The sequence below is a fragment of the Cavia porcellus genome, unplaced genomic scaffold (genome assembly GCF_034190915.1).
Source record: "Cavia porcellus strain 051 isolate PalLab524CR breed Dunkin Hartley unplaced genomic scaffold, mCavPor4.1 scaffold_1, whole genome shotgun sequence".
Taxonomy (NCBI): Eukaryota; Metazoa; Chordata; class Mammalia; order Rodentia; family Caviidae; genus Cavia; species Cavia porcellus.
The window spans coordinates 112986123-113001658 of NW_026947484.1; the positions used below are offsets into that span (position 1 = coordinate 112986123).

The 15536-nt window shown below is 35.1% G+C and overlaps 1 protein-coding gene across 34 annotated transcripts in view; it reads right to left on the reverse strand.

The window, feature by feature from the left end:
• Positions 1-15240, reverse strand: part of Znf644 (zinc finger protein 644) — a 118450-nt gene extending 103210 nt beyond the window's left edge. For 8 of the 34 annotated variants that reach the window (XR_010049009.1, XR_010049008.1, XM_013142986.3 and 5 more), the window contains exons 1-2: positions 14666-14951; positions 13574-14173 (exon numbers count right to left, since the gene is read on the reverse strand). The gene's annotated coding sequence lies outside the window, so the exon portion shown is untranslated. The other 26 variants (XM_063254081.1, XM_013142974.3, XM_063254077.1 and 23 more) reach the window with 15 other exon arrangements.
• Between the last annotated feature and the right edge of the window lie 296 nt (positions 15241-15536).

Consider the following 15536-nt stretch of genomic DNA (forward strand, 5'->3'; position numbering starts at 1 on the left):
TTAAAAAGTCTCAATAAGTTTAAAAGGAATTAATGTTCTCTGACCATACTGAAACTAACAATATCTAACACAAAGGGAAACACTAGAAGAATAGAGGAGCAACAAAATCAATAACTGAGAAAATTCGGAAATTAAGTAGAAATTTAGCACAAATTCTTAAAAAGTAAATAAGCCAAAAAAGAAATCAGAAAATATACTGAAAGGAAAACAAGCGAAAAAATACCAAAATTCACAAAATGAAGTAAGTTCAATTGGGGGTTGGGGATTTAGCTCAGCGGCATAAGCACCTGCCTGGCAAGTGCAAGATCGTGAGTTCAATCCCTGGTACCAAAAAGATTAATTAATTAAAATTTTAAAAAAGAAATGTTTGTAGGCCTACATTTAAAAAGATCTAAATCTATACCTAAACTTCCATTTTTCAAAATCAGTGAAAGACAAACTAAGTCCAAAGCAAACAGGAAAAAAGATTACAGCAGAAATGAAATACAGAATTTAGAAACGAGAAAACAAAAATGAAATCAAAAGTTGATTCTTTGAAGAGATTAACAAAACACACATCATCAGCTGAATATTATCAGGACTGAAAAAGGCATCATTTCTGTTAACCTTATAGGAAATTAAGGATTATAAGAAAACACTATAAACAACTGTATGCCAAAAATTAGATAATATCATTAAAAAACAATGAAGTATCACAACCTAAGAAACCTAGAGGGGAAAAAAGCTGTAATATACACGTGACCACTCTCCAAAATAATTGTATATTGCATGAATTACAAACATGTAAACAAATAATAAATGATAAATAAACAAGAAAAAAAGAAAACATAAGAAATCTCAATAGATAGGTAACAAAAAAGTCCAGGACAAGACAACTTCCCTGGTAAAAAACATTTAAACCAAATGTCTGAAAAATTAATACTAATCTTCCTCAAACTCTTCACAAAAACAGAAGGGGCAACTCTGCAAGTCCAGTATTACATTCTACAAGACCAGTATTACTCTTGTATCAAAAGAAGTAACTCCAGAAAATTATAAATATCTCTCATGAATTGTCACAAAAATCCTGAGCATCCCTAATCCAAAATCCAAAAACTTTCTGAGCAACCCATATGATAAGGTTTATTCAAATATTCCAAAATCTGTAACAGTTCTAAACCCAGGTATTTTAGTGACAGCCACTCAACCTTTTTTTTTTTTAAAGATGTACCACCTAGATCCTTGTCTTCCTATCCCACATTGGTTATTTTTCAAAATTGCTGTACAGCTTCCCACATGGATCTTCTTTCACCACTATCCTAGAAAGTTTCTTCATTATTCCTGTATAACACCTTATTTCCTGATTCTTCTTTTTACTTTACCCCACCACCTTAATGAAATGCCGAGTCTTCTAGTAATATCCTGACATAGTACACCTGGAAGCCAACTCCCACATCTGACAGCTTGGTAAAGTACAGAATAAATGGTTTAGAAGTAACTTCAAAATTTGAAGTCATTGTCCCATTATCAATTACTATCAATGTTGATTCATGTTCTTTTATTATTCACTACTGTTAAAAAACTTTTACAACCTCCTTTACTTCTGGTGTATTTTACAATGTAAAATCTGGTGTATTTTACAAATTTCACAATGATGTAACTGGATGTGGTTCTTTTCCTTTAATCACTGTGATGACCACCCATGAACCTTTTCACTGTGAAAACTGATTTTTTCTCAATTATTAATTTCTTCTACTCATTTTCTCATGTTATGTTGCACCTGCAAGTGTGTTCTAATTTTCCACTTTGTATTTTTGTCCTGTTGTGATAGATTGTTCTCCAACTGATGTTGGCCAGGGGATTCTGCTCAGCAGCACAAGTGCTTGTTTGGCAAGCATGAGGTCTTGAGTTTGATCCTCGGTACCATGAAAAAAAAAAAACATAAAAGATATTTTACCTTCTAAATTGCCAAGCCTTCTATTTTTCATATTCTAAATTTCAAGAGTTCTTCGTTATTAATTACTGCTTTTTTAAAGCATAATTTTTTTGTTTCAAAGATGCAGTAGCCCTTTACTTCCAAAAATCACTAACATTTTGTAAAAACCTTTCTTCTTGAAATGCTTCTTTTTCCTTCTATCTCATACTGGGTTTATTCTTGAGTATGTATGGTGCTGAAGTCTCAAAATGCACTTATAGTTGCTTAAAAATTTTGTTAGTGGGTAGTTTTAACTATATGATGATCAATCTGGACCATTTTCCTGATGCATCCTCACTTTGCCAGTTTTTTCCTAATCTCTGATAGCAGTAAGGGTATAGAATTTCTGTGCAGTATTCTTAGAACTGGGATGAAAAGAGGCTGAAAATGATTTCCAGTTCAACATGTTGACTTCTATTCAACCTTTTCTGATTGTAGATGCCCTTAACCTAAACTATGCCCAGATTCTCTGGGTGAATGTAAGAAACTTAAGAGACCCTTTCTAGCCTCTTGTTTGTTACACAGATCTTTACACAATTTTTTCCCATAGCCATCAATTCCTACAGCATTCAAATTCTAGGCCTTTACCACTAAGAGTGGAAGCTTTTTCTACAAAGTTTTTCTTTTTTTTTCTACAAAGTTTTTCTACAAAAAACATTTGCTGCCTTTGATCTTCCAAAGTTTTACTTCTATGATTACCTTCTAGTTTTATCCTTGAGCTTCTATGCCTAAAACACCACTACAGTGATACCTTGTTACATTGACTCCAAACTCAAATTTTCCACTACTTGAACAGCAAAGTTTAAAAATAATCTGCTCAGGGTTAGAAACTTAGTTCAAGTCGAACTGAAAACCCAACTTGAAAAAAAGTCATCCATTACATCTCACCACAGACACAAATGAGTGAAACTTGAGTCCAAGTGCATCTCACCTAGACAATATGTAATGTTTGTGTCAGTGTGTTAAAACTTGTTATAACTATGGCTTCAAAGAAACTGACAGCAGTAGTAAAACTAAGAAAATCTGTGAGAACCATAAGAGTTAAAGAAATTTTGAAATTTGTTAAAGTCCAGGAAAAATGAAACTGTAAGTATAATTATTTAGTTGTCCATTGTTTATTACGGAAAAAGTATGCTCATTCTCAAATGTTGTTTCAGTGTTCGAACACAACTTCAGACCAAACTGATTTTGACAAATGAGGTATTACTGTATTATAATTGTAGTGAGAGGCTGATGGCAACCAAGTAAGTGGCTATTTAACCCACCTTGACCAAGTAAATATTCACATTCCTCACTGTTGTTAATTTCTGAATAGTATGAGATTGAGGCACAAGCTTCAGTAGGATATACGGTTTTAATAGTCCAAATAGTTAGTTTTGGACTTAGCATTGAGTTTTACTATATCACAATAAAATAAACTGACCTGCAGAATTCTCTTAAATAAAATTCAAGTCTCTTTGAGGCCATACATTAAGAAAATGAAACAAATTTTAATATGTATTTTTCTTCTATTGGCAACGAAGTCTGACATTAAAACATAATGCTATTTAAATCTTTTTTTCTTTTTCGTTGGTACCAGGGATCGAACTCACAACCTCACACTTGCCAGGCAGGCACTTATTCCGCTGAGCTAAATCCCCAGCTCCTATTTAAATCTCTTACTAAAAAAAAAAAAATCTCTTTCTACTTTAACATTTGCTTCCTGATCTATAAAATTCTAAAGGTAAATTAAAATTGGTAACTAGTATTGCCAACTTCTATAAAGAAGCCATGCTACATATATTTTAAAGCTATTTGCTTCTTTATCACACAAATTCTATTATTCAATGCCTAATTTTTTATTAATTAAAAATCTTGTTTTCATTCAATTGCTCTGGCTTGAAATTACCTTTGCTTGATATAAAAAAAAAACTCACAACTCTTTAGCTTGGAAGTTTTAGTATATTTTTGTCATTTTTAAAATTTTTTTTGTACTTTTAATTTTCAACATTTGCTGTTTTGCTTAAATAACTCAAAAAACTGGGAAAATGTTTAATGCAATCTTTAAAGAGAAAAAAATCAATTAAGAAATTAAAGAATATTGGAAGAATCTCAGGTAATAAAACTTGAAAGTTGATGAATCAAGCTTGGAAAGTAAGATGAACAGGGAAGTGGTTAAAAACGCCACTTAATAGTGTCTAGTTAAGAGTTCTATTTGTGTTAATGGTACCACACATCATGAGACTTTTGAAAAGCACCTATATAAGGTACTTTAGTATGAACAGTGTATTTTTCTAGTATTCACTCTTTTCAAATTGCTAGTCCTCTTGCATGTAATTTTCATTGTTTTTCAGCTTACCAGTACCAAAACAAAATAAGCAGCTAATGATAGGCCTATTTTCAAAAACTCTGTAGCCATAAAGGTATAAACTAGGGAATACTTAAAAGAGATGCAGGACTAGGCTCTCAGGGAAGTTTCCTATCCCCACACTTATAGTTCATCAAGATAATCAAGGAACAAACAGTTCTGCCACTTCCTCTTCTAATCTACCGTATCTATACAGAAAGCCCAAATTTCCAGATATAAAGTTTCTAGTTTTCACTGATGGGAAGTGGTAACCTATTCTCTTTTGCTTTAGCTAATTTGCCTCATAGATAACCTAGAGTCAAAAACATCATCTTTCCAGAAACTCACTATTAACATTTTTATAAATTTATGACAATGGTGAAAAATGTTTAAAATGTAATTATTTTAAAACTAACAGGGCTGGAGATTTAGCTCAATGACTTAAGTGCCTGCCTGCCTGCCTGCTAAGCGCAAGATCATGAGTTCAATCCCCAGTACCAAAAACAAAACAAAACAAAAAAACCCAGACTACCACTAAACTGTAAGACTATATTAACTTTCAAATTTCTATTTCTTAACTCTTAAAAAGGCAGAAAAAATATTTAAAATTACATAATTGACATAGTGTTTCATAATTTTCTAATTCTACTTTAAAATGATCTTTATTCATTAAAAAGCATACATTCAATTTAGCACTTACAAAGTCCAGCAGAGACAAGCATCTTACATTTTTAAACATCAAAAAATACTGCTCAGAGGGAATTACATAACTTTTTCTCATAAAAACAAGAGTGTTTCCAAATGTTCCTGAATTTTAGAATATCTGTTTAAAAACAAATACAAACATTAGCAGACGATTAGCTTTTATTATCTTATTTTCCTACCAACTCCTAAGTTAGGATGTCTTTCAAACCAAGACTAAACTACAGTTATAACTCAAATTTAGTACAAACTCTTACCATTTAGCCCAAATATTTCAAAATACCAGCAATTATAACTTTCTTGAGTTTTACTTAAATTTCCAAACCAAACATGAGGCAAAAAAAAAAGCTTAAATCAGCGAGTTTACAATTATAGAAAGTCAAAATGTATCTCATAACTCAACACATTATCTTCAAATAACTTCATTTTGAATATCAAAATATGAAAAACTTGTCACATTAATTCTGTATTCCAAACTTGTTTATATTTGCACTTACTCTTAATATAACCTACTTCAACTACAAGTAACTGTAACTGGACTTCCTAACTTCATTACTTGAGTCTTTCATACTTCTTTACCTAGTACTGGTCAATGAATTTCCATAGTAACATCTTACTTCTAATTGCTAATCAATATTCAATTCCTCCAGCTCATGCCACAATCTTAATCAAGTTTATTTCTCTTTACATTCATTTTAAACCCTACTTTAACCCAAGGAAAACATTTGCATTTCACAACTGTCAGTCTGTTTTAAAATTTTATTACTAGCTGATAATTTATTTTTCACCAATCTATATACACCATTTCTTCAAAATCTAGCTTAAAAATTGTTTTCTGCCAAGAAGCTTTATTAAGCCACTCACATTTTGTCAGTGCAGTAATTGAAATGTATCATTATTAAGTATTCTCAAGTAGTTTCCGATCAATGAACTCTTCGAAGCAGGAACTATATTCTGTCCTTAGTGAAATACTAAGTAAATTTTAACTAACCAAGCTAAAAACAAGTGAAAAAAGATTGAGGAATTACAATAACACAAGGCTTCTGTACAAGTCTCACAAAACCAAATGCAAATATGCAAATGTACAACATACTTTTTTTTCCCCTACCATATAATTCTTGAAGCTATAACATTCTAATTGTTTTGTAATTTTTCTAAAACTACTCCCTAAGAGCTATGTTTTAATATTTGAGATAAAAACAAATATTTTTCAGTGTATAATCTACTACCTTTGCTATATCCTTTTACACTTTACAAAAACTACAAAACTTTTGGGCATAAATGATGTATGTATGCCTGGAATCCCAGCACTCAGGAAGCCAAGGGAGGCAAGAGAACTGCCTCAGTATCCCGGATTATAGGCCAGTCTGGGGAATAGCGAGTTCCACTCCAGCCTGCATAGTGAGACCTTGTCTTAAAAGAAGCTGGAGAAGTACCTTTCTGGCATGCATGAGGTTGAAAGTTTGATTCACACTACCAAAATAAAAACAAAAACAAAACTTACAAAAGGAAAGTTAACAGTTTACTCAGTTTCTTCAAGACAAGTAATGAAATTCTTGGAGTGGTAGTATGTTATATTTATTACAAATTCTAAAAGACAAAATGTTATAAAGTAAAAATTTTCACTTATAAACTCAAAAGCATTCAGAAACCAATGAATGAGAAAATTTCTACACAATTTACAAAACGTAGTAATTCTTCAAAACTCAGTTTACTAGAACGTGAAGATACATATTTTAATAATGTGTGCTTTTTACTGATCATACATAATCAGAAAAAAAAATTTCCCAAAAGCACCAATTTAACAATAATATAAGTATTAACTATATTTGGAAAAACAAAACATACAAAACAAACTAATTCAAGTGCGAGAAGTAAAAATCATGATTAACAATTTCATTTTAATTCTCAGTTTATAAATAAGTCTCTACCTCAGCGGCATAAGCATCTGCCTGGCAAGCATAAGATCGTGAGTTCAATCCCCAGTACCAAAAAAAAAAAAAAAAAAAAGTCTCCTTCACAGGTTTTAATCATGTAATCTTTTATGTGATTGTCTATAAGGTAATATTTAATTATAAACAAAGGTCAAAATCTTTCTGGTTAAGAGAGACACTTAACTATAAAAAGCAGCATACCTATTCTTACTTCTGAAATTACAGTAAGAATTAAGTACCTTATTAAGCAACTTGAAATGCCTAAAAGGTATCATGTATAATAAACATTGAAAAGGCTCCAAACTGCATCTACGCAAGGTAACCTTCCACCTGCTTCTAAGCTACATGCCATGAGAACAGTATTAGGAGAGTAGGCCAGACAACTATGTTATCTGTGGATACAAATCTCTACATTCCAAATCAATTTTCAGGTTATAAAACTTAATTGGTAAAGGGCACCTCTTTGATTTTGGCATAAACCACACTGGAAAAAAGAGAAAGGCTACAATATCTACTATTGTCTGATTTACTTCTAAATTCATACAAGGACAGAGAAGAAATTCAGAAATCAACTCTTTACTACTCTTGGAAAGAAAAACACATCATAAGGAAGTTCAAAAAAGAAAGAAAATTAATTTTTAGTGTTAGAGGCTATGACTACTTCTAAGAGCAGGAATTAACAGAAAGGCACAAGGCACGTTTTTTTAGTGCAGAGAAATGTTCCTTATCTTGATCTGGACAGTTTATTGGGCATATTTATAAAATTCACTGGGTAGTACTCATAAAATTGGTGTATTTCAGTATATATAGGCTACACTTAAACACTTAAAAACAAGTCACCAATAATGGCTAAATCTAAAACCTTTAAATTCTCATCCTTTTTGATCAACCTCCACCATATTGCTAATCAGAGAACCAATATTCCCTAAACAGAACTCTAATTTTGAATATCTGCAAGGCTTTCAAGTCATTCTACTGTATTACCTGGTTTCAATTTACAGTTCCTATTATAATTACCAAAAATTCTTTGCAGTAATATTCTTCCCCAGCATTCCCTTTTCTCAGTCATCCTTTAAAGTTCAGCTCAATTTTTACTTTATCCTTTCTCCATACCACAGCAGGACTTTCTACACCTATACTGTACAATACAGTGTGGCACAGTGTGTGCACGTAATGTTTAATTATGCTGAACTAAGATATCCTTTCAGTGTATAGTAACAATGGATTTTGAAGACTTGCATTAATAAAATTTCCCTAATTTCTTTTTTTAATGTGGCTATAGAAAATTTTAAATTCTGTTTATGGATCACCTTATACTTCTATTGGACTTTATTACGAATGCCTCTCAATATTTTCTCCTTTTAATCAACAAAACTGTAATTATTTTTTGTACACATGTTTTAAAAATGTAAATATTGCAGAGAAGCTAAACAGACCAAAACTAAGACATGTACTACTTCACATACAAACGATGTCATCTCGAGAATGTAAGAATTCAATAGTAAACTATTTTTTTAAACAAATACTGTAATAGTAACTAAGTAGGATCCAAATGTCCACTTAATTTAAAAACCTATGAATATATTTAATTTTAATATTTTAACAATTTTAATAAGGAAGCTTAAGACATTTAAAAGTGTAAAAATTAAGTTTTTCAGATTACTATAAATCAAGTATGTCATTTGTATTTTACTTACATCCAACTTTGAGTTAAATGTCACAACAGAAAAGAGAGTAAACCAGTAACAATCCTAACCTGGGGCTGGGGATTTAACTCAGTGGCATAAGCGCCTGCCTTGCAAGCAGTTGTGAGTTCAATCTCCGGTACGGACAAAAAAAAAAAAAAAAGGGCTGGGGGTTTAGCTCAGCGGCGTAAGCGCCTGCCTTGCAAGCAGGCAGTCGTGAGTTCGATCCCTGGTGCCAAAAAAAAAAAAAAAAAAAAATGAAAAAGACCAAAAAAAAAAAAAAAAAAACATTCCTAATCCACTGGAAACTAGTTCTAAGCTTGATCTAAGTCACTCTGGGAAGAAAAAGACAGTTTCCATTTTGGCCAGTATCACTGCACCAATGTCCAACAGCTAAGACAAAGAGCCTTTATATGATAGTCTGAATACACAATGAGTGCAATAAGATACCACTTGAAAAAGGGGTAGGCAGAAGAATACTTTTATAATGTTAAGTTTTCAAATCAGAAGCTAACTCACAAATCATGTAATAACCAGGTAGAACAGACATTTAAGAAAACAGGAAGGGAGAACAGAAACAAAACTATCTCCAGAATCAAGATAGAACCTAGGTTTAAGTCTGCCTGCCCCACTGTTTACCATTATGACCTAAGTTTGAAATTTGTTTCCTTACATGAGATGGATATACACACATCAAAGGATTATTACAAGTAGCATTTAGATATTTAATTAAAGTCAGCATCAGGCTCCTCTTGAATATAAATTATTAATGGTATGATTTTTCCCTCTATTTTCAAATTGCTGAAAATATTTTAAAACATAAATGAAACTTCCACTAGACTAACCAATATAAACTTGTAGTATTCTAACATAAACATACCTCCCTATGTAAACTTATTTTTACTAGCTACCATTTATGATTCTGCTAAAAAGCTTAAAATTTGTGGTGGGCATGACAGGCAATTAAGAAAAGATGGGAAAAGGTAATGACATTATACCAACACAGACATACTCAAAAAACAAAACAAAACTGCGGAGGATAAAACCAAAAGGAAATGCTGTTTGGAGAAATTCCCTAACTCAGATTATCCAATGGAAAAAAATCACATTCCCCTTTCTCCACCCAGCTTCTAGGCCAGCCACTCCTCATTCAAATACAAATTTATGTAGCTATTCACTCTTCTCTTTACTAATCAGCACTACCACCACAAAATAAAAAACTGAGAGGGTGAAGAAATTCAGGATGTTGCAATGAAGACAAACACTTGATTGGGAAATAATTTCACTAAAATGAACTCTAGCACACACCTATTCATCAGTTGACAATCATAAAATGGAACAAATTCCTGAAATATTTAACCTGGTTCCTGCCTCACTTTCTTAATAACTGTCTTTATGGGCATGGCCTAACATGGGACACTAGCATAAGTATACAACTCCAAATGACCCCAGGTGGAAACTGCAAGTTAACCACTGAAACAGTAATAACTATTAATACTAACAATTACTCTGTATTGTATGCCAGAAAGCTAAGGACTCTATATAAACTCTTTAATGTAAATCCTAAACCTCTTTAAAGATGGTATTATCAATAAATCTGTCTAGTGTTTACAATGCTAAATTTGAGCACTTCCAGTTCTACTTCAAGGCTTACACTCTGTGATTCTATGTGTATATATGGTGTGTGCTTGGCGTGTCTATAAAACATTCATGGAGTCACTATCAAGCAAAAGACAATTCCAACTTTGGCAAGTCTTATTTACCACCACAAATCATTCAGTGATAAACTAGGAATTACTCTCCTTCCTCAACAAATGGTACTATTAAAAGTACTAGTTTGGGGGCTGGGGATTTAGCTCAGCGGCACAAGCACCTGCCTTGCAAGCAGGCAGTCGTGAGTTTGATCCCCGGTACCGATAAAAAGGAAAAAAAAAAAGTACTATTTTCCACAAGAAATTGATGAAATATATATACAGATACACATATATCCAGTAAGTTTGCAAACAATAAATACCATGGAAGAATTTAAATATTCACCTTTTTAAAAATCAAATTGATGGAATTCAAGTAAACAAGTAAATTTTTGGAAGCTGTACTTTAATCTTGACACTTTATTAGGTGTTTTTAAATTTTCAATAGTTCATTTGGCTCTTAACATAATTATGTTTCTATATGCTTCACACAGAAAGTCTTCACAGGACTGGGATTTGGCTCAAAAGCAAAGTACACACTAGAAACCCAGTTCAATTTCCAGACCAAAAACAAGATCTTATAGCACTATATTTTCAGCTTACATAAATGCTATATAATCTAAAAGGCTTAACACATAAAATGTGAACATATTCTATGCAATTTAAATTCCACCACAATCTAGACTTATGAATTAAATTTCATGGAACAAATCACTTATTTTATATTTTTATTTATAATATCACAGATCCAAAAATCTTAAGTGAATAGGAAGGCTACAAATTTCAGATAGAAGAGGTAGAAGGATTAGTAGTAGAGGAAGACTGAAAAGAAACTCTTAGAAAAGCTAACTTGAATCCAGTCTTATTTTCTGCCACCCAAAAGAAGTGTGCTCTGCTAACTGCTTCTCCTCTGGCAGGCTCCTCCTCTTCCTCTTGAAATCCTCTGCTTTTCTCCTCCTGGAAAGTCATCTCACAGGACATTTTGTTTTTCCTCTAACATCTCTCAACTGTCAAAGGATTTCTTATCTTGAATTTAAAAATATAAAAACATTCTAATTCCATAATTGCATGAGTTCCTATTAAATTCAAAAAGGAAATAAATCCAGTTTAACCTTATTAGAACTGAAAAAAAATGAGTGGACCAACTGAGGCATGAGATAAGCAAACATCTATTTAAAAAAAAAAAAAAAAGGAAAAAACACCTTTTTCACAAAGACTCTATCTCACTGAAGACCAAAGAAGAATTTAGTGTTCCATAATCTAAGTTTCATGTGGTTCTGTATGTTGAGGAAAGGGGTGAAATACTTTAGTCAACCAGCAGGGTGAGCTAGTGCTAGAATCAATTCAATGATTTTCAAATCCCTCAAAACTTAATGGTACAAATAGCTCACACTATAAAAAGCAGTTATTTCCCTCTAATAAACCTCAATCAAAATTACTTTTGGAATGACTTCAATCAAAGCTATGCATTATAACTTATTCAATCCTTACAGATTCTCCATGTACAAAACACCCTATGCTACAGATTAAATGTAAAAAACAATGGAGTTCATTTGAGTATTCAAATTTTCTTATATCCATGATTCATTCTCATATTTTATTTTACAAGGCTAACACTTTTTTAAAATTTAAAAACTTTTTTTGGAAGGACTATAGAAACTAGCGTTCTACAAATTATGACTGGATAATTCAACATGCCAATCTCTACACTGCTACAAACTACAAGGCCTTGCTATCTTCATGAAAAGCAATCCTAAAAAAAGGATCCACTCTTTTCTCCCCAGAGTCACAGTGAAGAGAGCCTAAGAAATAACCCAGGGTCTTTGGACAACAGTTAAGATGTATCTCCACCATCTTGAGATTCTGCTACCCATTTACCGTCTGAAATCAACCAAATTCTCTCCTATAACCTGAATGACAAACTAAACCCAGAAAACATTAACGTTAACAGGTGACAACCTCACGTTATAATTAAATAACCTGAAAGTAACATTAATTATCAAAAGACTAGACTGTAATTAAATCTACTCAGTGTTGAAAATTATGAAGCAATTACCAACATTCCTAGAAAACTCAATTTAAAAGCACCTTAAATGACTGATAAAGAGTTTTAAAACAATTTTAACTATTTCTGCCAAATTTCACACCCAAAAAAGTTAACCGTCATTTGGTGGGATCCCACCAAAAATGATTCTATTACTTGCTAAATTTCCTAATAAACTTTATACTCAGTAGTAGTAGTATGTTTACAAAAGTTGTTTTAAAAAGGAGCAGTCTAAGTGGCATGTTTGTTTATCCAACTGAAAGGACCACTGTTTTCCCCATCTATCTGATTTCTTAGGTAATAACTGGCAATAACTGGCAGCTGTTTCATACTTTCCAAGAAACTCATCAAGTATTTGGTTTTGCTTTTAAACTTAAAACTACTGAATCATCTGGTTTTGGAAAATCTCAAAACTCCTAAGTTATTCTGCTCTGAAATTTCACATTTTCATCAGACTTAACTGAAAGTCACCCAAAAACTGTTACCACATAACATTAAATGAAAATTAACTTACCGTCACAGTTCTCAATAATGTTATAGATTTTTAAATGGTAAGTATTTTCAGTGATACTCCCTTGTTTTGTTTTTAACCATTATTAATTGTAGGTAATTCACCTTCTTGTCCCAACAATATGGCAAAAAAAAACAAATGGAGTAGAAATTGAAAGACAATTTTCCACTACGCCATTAACTTAACCATCCATACTGTATTTAAGAGAAACAGGTAAAAACTGTGGTCGAGATTCCTTCCACTGTAAAACTGTATGATCCAGAATAATTTTGTTACTAATATCTTCCTATTCATTAATACATTTTTGCTTATTACAAAAATAAAGGGGATATGTATCTGAAAAGAAGTTAAATAAAAGTTTAATTTTTAAAGTTTAAATTTCATTTTGAACACAGAAACTTAAGTTAATGATCTACATGTATTTAAATATCCCGTCAAGTCATTCTGTTAAAGAAAACACAAAACATTTGATGCTCTGAAATTGGTACTTCGATTAGTTAATTCCAGTATAAAATATGAAGGTCTTGCATTATGTACTGTTAGAAATTCTGAAACTGACAGCTATGGCTTTAAGAGCATTTTATATATACTACTGCACTAATGGTTAAGCATTCATGTTTCACCTATTAAAATGTCTAAGCTAAATTACAATCTTAATACAAACTTTTTTCTTACCAAACCTACCAAAATACAATACTGCTACCATCAAGTTCCCACGATACTTACACATGGCACTGAAGGCAAAGAGCAGATTTCCTTTCTTTGAGGAACTTTCGTTGTCTACTTTTTAAAATGCTTTCTGCTTCTTGTGGGGCCTAAGCATTTAACTAAACTACTGCAGAGAAGGAATATAGCATTAAGGCAAATCTAATACATCACCCAGATGCAACAAGCTTGGCTTTAGTCAGGAGTGGCCAGAACAGATGACCGTGTTGGCTTATTTCCTTGAGATTATTAACTTGCATACAAAACAGTACCATCATTTCAGGCCTCAATTATATGTATCCCTTTGCTGAGTTTAATGATCACATAAAATCAAACGTCTAAATATAGAAGTTTTATAACAACTGTATTAAAAGTCAATATTACTTAAAACAGTTGAGGAAAACTTTTCCACTAATGTCGCTAAACCATGGATGGATCCCGACACGAGAGTCGTCTGTGGAAGTCCCGTAACAAGAAACCTTTAGCTCCACCACCTAAGTTTCCAATCACTGAGAAGGGTCTGGGACAACTCATCTTCAGGTTCACGGGAGAAGTGGAGCACACCTGCTTTCCTCTGGCAGAGATTAAGCTCCCAGGGACCCAAAGGCCAGGGAATCAGACCTGGAGAGGCAAAAAGCTTTAGCTGGACACCCACCAAGCCCCTGGCAACCCGAACACTTCGAGCGATTTACCTCTTGCTGCTACTTCCCAGGCACCTAGCGGCACAAGATGTTGCAGAACAGGGGGAGGGGAGGGCTCTGTGGTCCCGTCCCAAGTCAAGGGAGGGGTGTGTATAGTTCACGCCAGAGCTGGCGCCTCCGGCTAGGACCGAGCAGCCTCAAAGGCAGAGGGGCTGGCGTGACGACTGCCCTCGGACCGCCCCGTTACTCAGTGCATTGCAATGGCGACCGCCAGGCTCCCCAAGCCGCCTGATCTCGGCCCCTTGCCCCGACGGCTCACTGGCTGCTCAGCTTCTTGTGACTAAACAAAACCCCCAAGTCTACTGCCCAGCTCAGCCCCTTTGTGTCCGCTCCCGGATCCTCCGGCGCCGCGGCGGAAAGGCCCCCCCCGCCCCCCGCCGAGTCCCGCCCCGCGGCGGCGGCCGCCGCTCACCTCAGGCTCCGCGGCCCCCTGCGGCCGCCGCCTCCCCGAACCCAGGGCCCGGGCTCCTTGTGTAGCACCAACTCCGCCTCCTCGGCCGCCGCCGCCATCTTAGCCTGTGCGGCAAAATGCGTCCTTTTGGATGGTTGGGACCCAGCCTAGGGCGTAGCTCCCCGGGCCGCGCGCCGGAGGCCGGGTCCCCCAAGTTTTTCCGCCACCCACAGTCCCGCCGCCGCCACAGCCCAGAGGCCTGAAACCCACTCAGGTCCTGGCTAATCCGACCAAATAACCCCCTGAAACTCACAGTTTGGTGCCGTGTGCGTCAAACCGGGGCGACGTTGGGAGCGCGCGGCGTCCCCGCGTCACACGCCGCTCTGTACGCTACCGGCTCCCGCGGCCCCCCTCCGCTCCCCGCTTTTCGCCTTCGGCCCCGGTTCCCACGGCGCAGGCGCGCGGCTTTCCCGCCTCTGCCCGGCCGCGGGCCGCGGGGGTGGCCAGCGAGGAGCTCCAGGGCAACCTCGGCTGGTAGAGCGTCTCGGCCAATTAGACAAACGGGGTCAGCAGGAACAGTGCACCACTGTTCTCGGGTGCCAGAAACCAAACAAGGTCACCTCCTCCAGCGCTGACCTAATCACTCCCAAGAAGGTTCCCGCCCCAAAGTAGGCACGATCCAAATATGGTGGTGCCCAAACTCTGCAAGACCCAAACACTAGGCATGCCTAGGCCCTTTAAGGTGGAACAGACCCATGTTTGGTTTCCGCAACCTCTAGAGTGCCAAAATCTCCTTTCTTTTCCTACTATTGAGGAAAACAGCTAAAGAATGCGATATTTGCGGGTCATAACTGTGGAGTTTAGGCAGAGGACAGTTTTAGGACCTTAAAGC